This window comes from Notolepis coatsorum (assembly GCF_963971535.1).
Source record: "Notolepis coatsorum genome assembly, contig: SCAFFOLD_300, whole genome shotgun sequence".
Lineage (NCBI taxonomy): Eukaryota > Metazoa > Chordata > Actinopteri > Aulopiformes > Paralepididae > Notolepis > Notolepis coatsorum.
In genome coordinates this window covers 201,514-211,417 of record NW_028173498.1, presented here as the reverse complement: position 1 = coordinate 211,417, position 9,904 = coordinate 201,514, and the positions used below count along the sequence as shown (strand labels likewise).

At 42.7% G+C, this 9,904-nt stretch overlaps 1 long non-coding RNA gene across 1 annotated transcript; it reads right to left on the bottom strand.

Annotated features, from left to right (window-relative positions):
• Positions 1–5,095: 5,095 nt before the first annotated feature.
• LOC311247773 lies at positions 5,096–7,993 on the bottom strand. The gene is made up of 3 exons (XR_014620875.1): positions 7,932–7,993; positions 6,183–6,252; positions 5,096–5,122 (listed from the first exon to the last, which is right to left on the bottom strand). It is a non-coding gene; the product is annotated as an uncharacterized lncRNA (long non-coding RNA).
• Positions 7,994–9,904: the final 1,911 nt, after the last annotated feature.

Below are 9,904 nucleotides of genomic sequence, written 5' to 3'. Positions count from 1 at the left end.
AACATAGTAATCATAATATCTACATACATGGCATTTGATTGGAGGCTAGTCTCACTTTGTCCCACAGCAACATTAAAATGGTTTAGATTTGTGTATGTTGTTTATGTAACAAATTTACTTGAAAGTAACGCAATAGTTACTTTCTGAAGTAACTAGTTACTTTTATAATTTGTAACTGAGTAAGTAATTTTGTTACTTTTTGGAAGAAGTAACTAGTAACTGTAACTAGTTACTTTTTAAGAGTAACTTGCCCAACACTGCCTACCACACGATTAGCTTAGACTGTAGCATCTGATGAATATCTACCACACGATTAGCTTGGACTGTAGCATCTGATGAATATCTACCACACTATTAGCTTAGACTGTAGCATCTGATGAATATCTACCACACTATTAGCTTAGACTGTAGCATCTGATGAATATCTACCACACTATTAGCTTAGACAGTAGCATCTGATGAATAACTACAAACGATTAGCTTAGACTGTAGCATCTGATGAATAACTACAAACGATTAGCTTAGACTGTAGCATCTGATGAATATCTACCACACTATTAGCTTAGACTGTAGCATCTGATAAATATCTACAAACGATTAGCTTAGACAGTAGGTGTATTATGATAATAAAATGTGTGTAGATGTAAAGCTGAGTAACATTAACATTGAGTAACATTAAAGTTAAAGAGTTGTCTCCCACTGCCAAGACCCCTTTGGCAAATTTACTGCATTTATATAGTGCTTTTATTTAGTTTATACCTCACATTCACTTACACATTCACACACCAACGGTAGTCGCAACCCTGCTCATCAGAAGCAGTTAGGGGTTAAGTACACTTTGACATGCTGTTGGGAGGATCTGGAATCGAACCAGGAACCTTCCGATTGCCAGACAACCGCTCTACCTCCTGGGCCACCTGTCACCCCCCTATCCTTGTAGAGACCAAGGATAGCTGGAAATGTGTAAATCTTGTGTCAATTTGACGTGGTGTAAAAGTTATTTCTTGTCAAAGTTGTACATTTTGATCTGTGATTATCGCACCACTATCTGGCCAATCAGTGTGATATTTGTTGCGAGGCATTAGTTCACCAAGATCTACCAATGTGGAGTTTTGAGAATAGCGCCACCGTGCCTGGTAGCAGGATTCCACTCCAGTAGGAGGTAAGCCAGAGCCATATTTTCTGAAAATGTGCCATACATACCCAAGTAAATGGAAGATTGCTCCACTTCGACATGGTCCATTTGCATGTTATTGGTATCTATGGACATCTATGGACCTCAGGGAATGTATTCCCAGTGTCAGAAATATTGTGTCTGTTACTTGGCTTGAGTAAATTGTAATGAACCAAAGGAGAATATAAATTATTATTATTATGTTTTTTCCCCCTTCATCTTTGATAGTGAATGCCACCATGCTAACATTGACCAGGCATGGAACATTGTCATTGAGCTCATTCAGCACCTTCTTGAGATCAGGTGTACTAGAAATCTAAGCAAATTAACAAAGGGCAGATGATTTACAGGGCTTTTTGGAGATACAGTAGTGAATTTTCACATCCGGTCACATGCAATATGAATATAGAATATAAATGACATCTGACCCCGATTAGTTGAATAGTCGACTAATCGATCGAAAGGAGACGTAGTCGACTGCCAACCTCTTAGTCGAATGCAAAAATATATATATAATACTTTTTTTGTATAATTTTTTCCAAAAGCAAAGAGGCCTAGAAGCGTGGCTAACGCTAATGGTACGCATACCAGCAATGCTAACTGCCTAAGAAAACACTGAAGGCACTGAAAGAGGATTTCACTCATCTAATGAACACACTAGAGTAGACAAATATCAAGATGTATCAATTGCATACTTTAGCATTCATTCGGGGGGGTAGTCGACTATTAGTCGACTATCAGCCAATCAAAGTCGACTATCCAAATCCTTATGGCCAAGTCACACATCTATGGATCGGCCAACATTACCTGTCTATATAATTTGTTCCTCAACATTAGCTTCTAACTGTAGCAGGCTGCAGCTTGCTGGCTAACGTTAGCTTCTAACTGTAGCAGGCTGCAGCTTGCTGGCTAACGTTAGCTTCTAACTGTAGCAGGCTGCAGTTAGTTTACAAAACATTACCTGTCTATATAACGTTGAGGAACAAATGATATAGACAGGTAATGTTTTGAACAACTATCGTTACGTTTAGAATGGAATGTATCGGCAAAGATCGTTAGCTCAAAGCTATTCCGGACAGTTTATCAACTTCCTGTCATTTAGAAATATGATTTTATAGTGAAGATCATTACCAAAACGTCCGGAAAAACCTCACGGGAGCATTATAGACTGTCATACAAATGTACAAATGCTATAAGGTGGCAAGAAATGCACTATAAACAATACTTTGCGGCGTCGTTTCTTGCGCTAGCTCCTGTTAGCCAGCATTAGCCTTAATTAGCGTGAGCAAGTAAACTAACAGTAAACGTTTTTACATGAAATACAGCCCAAAAACCCTGCTGACAAACGTTTGCTTATTAAATACATTCTATACTATAATAATACAAACGTTTCATTACCTCTCTGTGACGACAAAGTCGTTTAAATAACGGGAGAAAAGTAGCTAAAAACAATGTATTTGGATGGGACAGGAAGTACCATTCGCAACCTGAAGTCAGCCGGAAGTGCCTACTTTCAGGTTGTGCAAGTGGAGAATATGCATGATCGTGTGCAAACGTGCACACACACAAACATTACACACAAACATTGTGCAAATAATGTAAATATACACACACATACACTTTTCAACAAATGTCCCCGTTTTGTTTTTAATGTAAAAAGAGCGATACCTTATCACCCAATCAAATGGTTACAAACGATGGCAGTGGACATGTTGCTAAACATTAAGAGCACGCAGGCTCCGCCCCCATGATCACATGTATTCTTAGAGCACAATCATATATAAATTACATATATACCACACCACTTCTACCAAGACAATGATCGAGTAAAACCTTCTCGGTTGCTCTGGCACATGCGGGTGAAAATAAAATACAACCCTTTCCTTATGAATATGTATTTTTTTCTTTGTATTTAAAAAAAGGGGAATGCTTACATTGTCATAATTCACGTACATTCTTCCTGGGCCCCAGGACAGTTCAGTCTGTATTTGTGAGCACGAACACACCTCTCTCTCCTAAAGCTAGACATCAGAGAGAACCCTCTAATCAGTGATGTCACTGGGATGTAAAATCTGGGGGGCGCTTCATAGACAATGAATACGACAAAAATATTATATTGAATTTTAACACCCATATGAGGTTATGTTCTAGTATTACTAAAATATTAAGCAGAGTTCTCTCACCTAAATGTGGTTTATATTCCAGTGTTGCTAACAGCTTGGAATCAGCATTTAAAACTCATTTGTGTGTAATAGCTCAGACAAACATTTTACGGCCTCACAAATTCAGAGGCCCATTCATGGAGCAGAGATGGATTTTAAACCCAGATGACATCACAGGAAGAATATAAGTGAATACTTAAAGTGGGCGCCATTTCCCTTCCAGTGGGGGGGAAGGTTACAGGACACATTCATTGCGGACACGATTCATTAACCCCGTCTGCTCCGTTCCCGTCGACCACTCCTTCCCGTCGGTTCAGTCCTTCCACCCGCTAAAGCGTTAAAGTCAACAAGTCAACAGTGCAAAACTGTGCTATTTGGTTAGCTAACGACCCGGCTTCCCTTTTATCTTTGTCTTAAAAAAAAAAAAAAAAAAAAGGTCCTCCCGTGTCCGTCGTCCTACCAAAAGGTTTCCGTGGGGCTTTCAGAGCCCGTCAGCCCGTCAGCAGGGCCACGTTAAGACCGGGTGGAAGGGTCCAAATGTGGTCCGGAGTCGCGCCATTCTATCCACCAGTAGCGGTACAAGAGGTGGGGCCTACTGGGACGTCCATCACCCCGACATGGTCATGTTCATTGGTGGTCATTAAGGTGGATCGGTGGGCGTTCTCTATAGAACCAAAGAGAGATGATGGGTGAATCGCTTCACGCCTTGAACACCACTGACATTATCGTCCGTCGACGGTACACAGGGTGCTGGAACTCTGCATATAACCCAGAGAAAGAGAGGTGAGCATATCCTGTGTCGGACAACAACACCCCTCACTACATCCTACGCCGTCTGCCCCACCCTCACTACATGGCTGGTTGTGTTGCGTTGACGACGGTAACCGTTCCATACAGGCAGGAAGAAGTGGACATCCTGTATCTCAGGTATCAGGCCCCGATGGCCTCCATGGGTTTCATTGTGTGTATTGGTAGTGATTAGTTTGATACAGTATATAGGTACTCTGTACCGAGTGTGTTGTTGTTGGAACTCAGGCTGGCTTCTGTGGTGCTGTGTGCACCCTGTGTGTCCTTGGCCTCACCACAGTGTTACCACATGTTAATGGTGATGGGGCTGATTGGTGGGCATCGTCAATCTGCCCAGAGAGAGAGAGAGATAGAGAGAGGTGGCACACTATCCCCAGAGAGAGAGAGAGAGAGAGAGAGAGAGAGAGGCACACTACCCCCAGAGAGAGAGAGAGAGAGAGAGAGAGAGAGAGAGAGAGAGATAGAGAGAGAGGGGGGGGGGGTAGCACACTACCACCAGAGAGAGGGAGAGGGATAGAGAGAGAGAGAGAGGTGGCACACTACCACCAGAGAGAGAGAGAGAGATAGAGAGAGAGGTGGCACACTACCACCAGAGAGAGAGAGAGAGAGAGCGAGAGAGAGATAGGTGCCACACTACCCCCCAGAGAGAGGTGCACACAGAGAGAGGTGGCACACAACCCCCCAGAGAGAGGTGCCACACAGAGAGAGGTGCCACACTACCCCCCCCCAGAGAGAGGTGCCACACAGAGAGAGGTGCCACACAGAGAGAGGTGCCACACAGAGAGAGGCATGCCTGGTGTATCTCCACCAACACGTTGGTCTCTTCTCCTAGATGTTCTGAGAGAGCAGTCGGACCTTCTTGGCGCTGACCAGCCAGCTCCGGAGATCCAGGACGGAGGGAAGCTTCATCCGGTCTCTGTTCTTACTGTAGACGTTGAGGAAGATGCCGAACAGGACCAGCAGGCCGCCCCAGATGTACCTGAAGAGGAGGAGAACACGGAGGGCACTTCAAGAAACAGCAACATTTGGGGAAACCACTGATCACTACATCATTGATCCTCTCTGTCAGGGTCTTAACCAATATACCATTGATCATCTCTGTCAGGGTCTTAACCACTACACCATTGATCATCTCTGTCAGGGTCTTAACCAATATATCATTGATCATCTCTGTCAGGGTCTTAACCACTGACCACTGATCATCTCTGTCAGGGTCTTAACCACTACATCATTGATCCTCTCTGTCAGGGTCTTAACCACTACATCATTGATCCTCTCTGTCAGGGTCTTAACCACTACATCATTGATCCTCTCTGTCAGGGTCTTAACCAATACACCACTGATCATCTCTGTCAGGGTCTTAACCACTACATCATTGATCCTCTCTGTCAGGGTCTTAACCAATACACCACTGATCATCTCTGTCAGGGCTTTTAACCACTGACCACTGATCATCTCTGTCAGGGTCTTAACCACTACACCACTGATCCTCTCTGTCAGAGTCTTAACCAATACACCATTGATCATCTGTCAGGGTCTTAACCACTACACCACTGATCATCTCTGTCAGGGTCTTAACCACTACACCATTGATCATCTGTCAGGGTCTTAATCACTACACCACTGATCATCTGTCAGGGTCTTAACCACTACATCATTGATCCTCTCTGTCAGGGTCTTAACCACTACATCATTGATCATCTCTGTCAGGGTCTTAACCACTACATCATTGATCCTCTCTGTCAGGGTTTTAACCACTACATCATTGATCATCTCTGTCAGGGTCTTAACCACTACATCATTGATCCTCTCTGTCAGGGTCTTAACCACTACACCACTGATCATCTCTGTCAGGGTCTTAACCACTACATCATTGATCCTCTCTGTCAGGGTCTTAACCAATATATATTGATCATCTCTGTCAGGGTCTTAACCACTACATCATTGATCCTCTCTGTCAGGGTCTTAACCAATATATATTGATAATCTCTGGACACAGTGTAAACTCTAACTCAAAGTTAGGTGAGCAGGACACTTACTGGAAGGTGAAAGGCTTTGAGAAGAACATGAAGGAGAGCACGATGGTCATGGCCTTCCGTCCGGTGGTGACTGCAGACGGCGTGAAGGAGACCGTTAGTTAGAACAACATGTCGCGTCCTCAACCTTCCCTGGAAACTGTAGCTTAAAAAGGGATCGTTCAGATTTGTTGGAACTCTAGCCCTATTCCCCCACTTGTCATTAGCAATGTTAGTCGAGCTCTTTCTATCCAGAAGGTCAAGGTTCTGTCTCTGTACAAGCTGACTGGAGAACTGGTCACAGTGCTTGGATATGTGAGATGATGTGCAAAATAAATCAGCATTCGTTTTTGGTGACCTGGGATAATAATAATAATAATTAATAATAAACGTATACGTTTACGTTGTATAGCACCTTTCATACAAAAACTGCAGCTCAAAGTGCTTCACAACAGAAAAAGACAGACATACAATGAGCACATAAAGTGTTTTTCACATTAGGATCTTAACACTTTGGCTGCCTAAGGTTAAATTCATGATATACCATAGATTGCCAGCGCTATTTGTCTATGGAGAAAGTCCCCTTCTTTGCAGGGCTATAACTTTTTTAATTCTATTGCTACATTGCCATTATTAGGGCCCATTCAAAGTCCTATATGTATTGTTCATTGTGTAGCAACGTTAAACTTTTTCATTCACATATTCATAGTAAAGTATGGTCTAATGTATAAGTATGTTTTCATCTCTTTCTGCAGCTTTCTCCAGAACGTGATATATAGCCCCAAATGCATTATATTGATGATGAAATACAGTTTGATGGCAATCAGCGCGATATAAAAAATTCCAACTAGACGTACTTCTAGAAGTTACTACACGTCATCTGATGTTGACCGGATGGGCGAGGGGGCGTTTATAATTCCGTGGGCAGCGTTATACCAATCATCTAATGTGGGTCAAATGTTGATAATAGCAGTTAGTATCGAAGACGGTAACGTTACACGCTGAAACTCACCCCAGTCTCCGCGCGCCGGTGGGCGATCATCGTCGAGTAGAAATCTTATCATTATGGGATATATTTTTACCCGGTCCATCTCCAGCTTGTATAATGGTATATACGTCCAAATCATGTTGTTTATCGAGTTATTGCCAATCGATCACCGTGTAGCGTGACGAGCCAGAGTCCCATGACCCATAGCGAGCGCCCGGAAGTACTACGGTCGTCATGACAACCTCTATTCAACATCCTGTTTGGCGATTGCGCCAATCGGCCACCAGATGGCGCTCCTGAACCGCCAGAGAGCTCAGTGGGTCCTGCTGGTGGATCTCAGGCCAGCGGAGGGGACATATGAATCCGATCGCAGATTTTTGAAATATTGATATAAGGACGACGTAACGCGTCCTCCGGCAACTTTAGCATGGCCAGCAAAGACGTCTAAAGGCGGGTCCCGGCACTCAAAGTGTTAACATCCCAACAGGCCACCTTGTTTATGGTTTGATTCAGTTTTAAAAATAAGACAATAATAAAAATAATAAGATAGAATAGACAGAGTAAAATAGTGCAGTGCAATAAAATAGTAGAATAGAATAGATATAAAATGAGCACATGAAGTGCAGACAGACACATACAAATGTTTTTACAGTGCAATAAAACAGTTCTGGATTACCGTTTTAACAGTTTAAAGTCGTCTTTACCTTCTCCGTTTGGTAAAACATAATAGATAACATAATAGGATAGAGCAGAACTGAACTGAATAGAATAATAGCAGATCTCACCCGTGACTGCCACCAGGGCTCCGAAGAGTTTGATCAGCGCCAACACGAAGGAGATGCCGAAGTAACCCGTCAGGGAGAAGAAGAACGCGTAGCCGTACGTCGTCACGGGATGCTGAGGGGACAGAGGGTTCAGGGGGAGTTACTTTCACTGCCACACGACAGCCGGTTAACCCGTTCACTGTGGCAATACAGAAGGTTAGCCCTTTACTATCACACAACCGCGGCGATGCTCCATCATTAGCATCATTAGCATCGCCGTCGGTTGTGTGATACCAAAGGGCTAACCTTCTGTCGTGTGACAGTGAAAGGGTTAAGGCGAGACAGCCTAGAGGCGAAGAGGCAAATATTATATTTTAATAGATATCACTATGAAACTTTCCCAACTAAGAAAAAATGTATTGCAAGTTTTCTGAGATTTTATGTTTATATATTATGCAAAATAGGCGTCACCTAATTAAATATGCGCTAATTTGCATCCATCACCAGGAACAGAATCACCAAACATTGGATGTGATGCCAGATTAAAGATTTGTTTCATCATGTTGAAAAATAAAATACAATGCATACGACATACATAGAATATACGATGGCGATAACAAACAGTTAAAACGGTCTGAAACGCTGGCGCCAGGGAGTAGAGATGGGAAAACAAAACAGCATGCAAAACAAAATACATTGAATGTGAATTCATAGTCCTGTCGTCAGGCGACCTCTGACCTCTGAACAGAAGGCTACTGCAGGGCCCAGACCGCCCACCATGAACAGGCCCGTCAGGATGTACAGGAAGCCGATGGAGTACGAGTACAGCACCTGCAACACAAACCAGTACAGACCAGTCACATCACACACACAAACCAGTACAAACCAGTACATACCAGTCACATCACACACACAAACCAGTACAAACCAGTCACATCACACACACAAACCAGTACAAACCAGTACATACCAGTCACATCACACACACAAACCAGTACAAACCAGTACATACCAGTCACATCACACACACAAACCAGTACAAACCAGTCACATCACACACACAAACCAGTACAAACCAGTCACATCACACACACAAACCAGTACAAACCAGTACACACCAGTCACATCACACACACAAACCAGTACAAACCAGTCACATCACACACACAAACCAGTACAAACCAGTCACATCACACACACAAACCAGTACAAACCAGTACACACCAGTCACATCACACACACAAACCAGTCACATCACACACACAAACCAGTACACACCAGTCACATCACACACACAAACCAGTACAAACCAGTCACATCACACACACAAACCAGTACAAACCAGTCACATCACACACACAAACCAGTACACACCAGTCACATCACACACAAACCAGTACATACCAGTTACATCACTGTGTAGTCGGTGTAGTTTGAATTGTACTGTGTCGTCAGCGTAGTTTGAATTGTACTGTGTAGTTTGAATTGTACTGTGTAGTCGGTGTAGTTTGAATTGTACTGTGTAGTTTGAATTGTACTCTGTAGTCGGTGTAGTTTGAATTGTACTGTGTAGTCGGTGTAGTTTGAATTGTACAGTGTAGTTTGAATTGTACTGTGTAGTCTGTGTAGTTTGAATTGTACTGTGTAGTTTGAATTGTACTGTGTAGTCGGTGTAGTTTGAATTGTACAGTGTAGTTTGAATTGTACTGTGTAGTCGGTGTAGTTTGAATTGTACTGTGTAGTTTGAATTGTACTGTGTAGTCGGTGTAGTTTGAATTGTACTGTGTAGTTTGAATTGTACTGTGTAGTCGGTGTAGTTTGAATTGTACTGTGTCGTCAGTAGGGGTGTAACGGTACACGGAAGCCACGGTTCGGTACGTACCTCGGTTTTGGGCTCACGGTTTGGTACACAGGAAAACAATATTTATGATTATTATATATTTATAATAATAATAATTATTATATATAATTATTTTTTATTAAGTTATACTTAG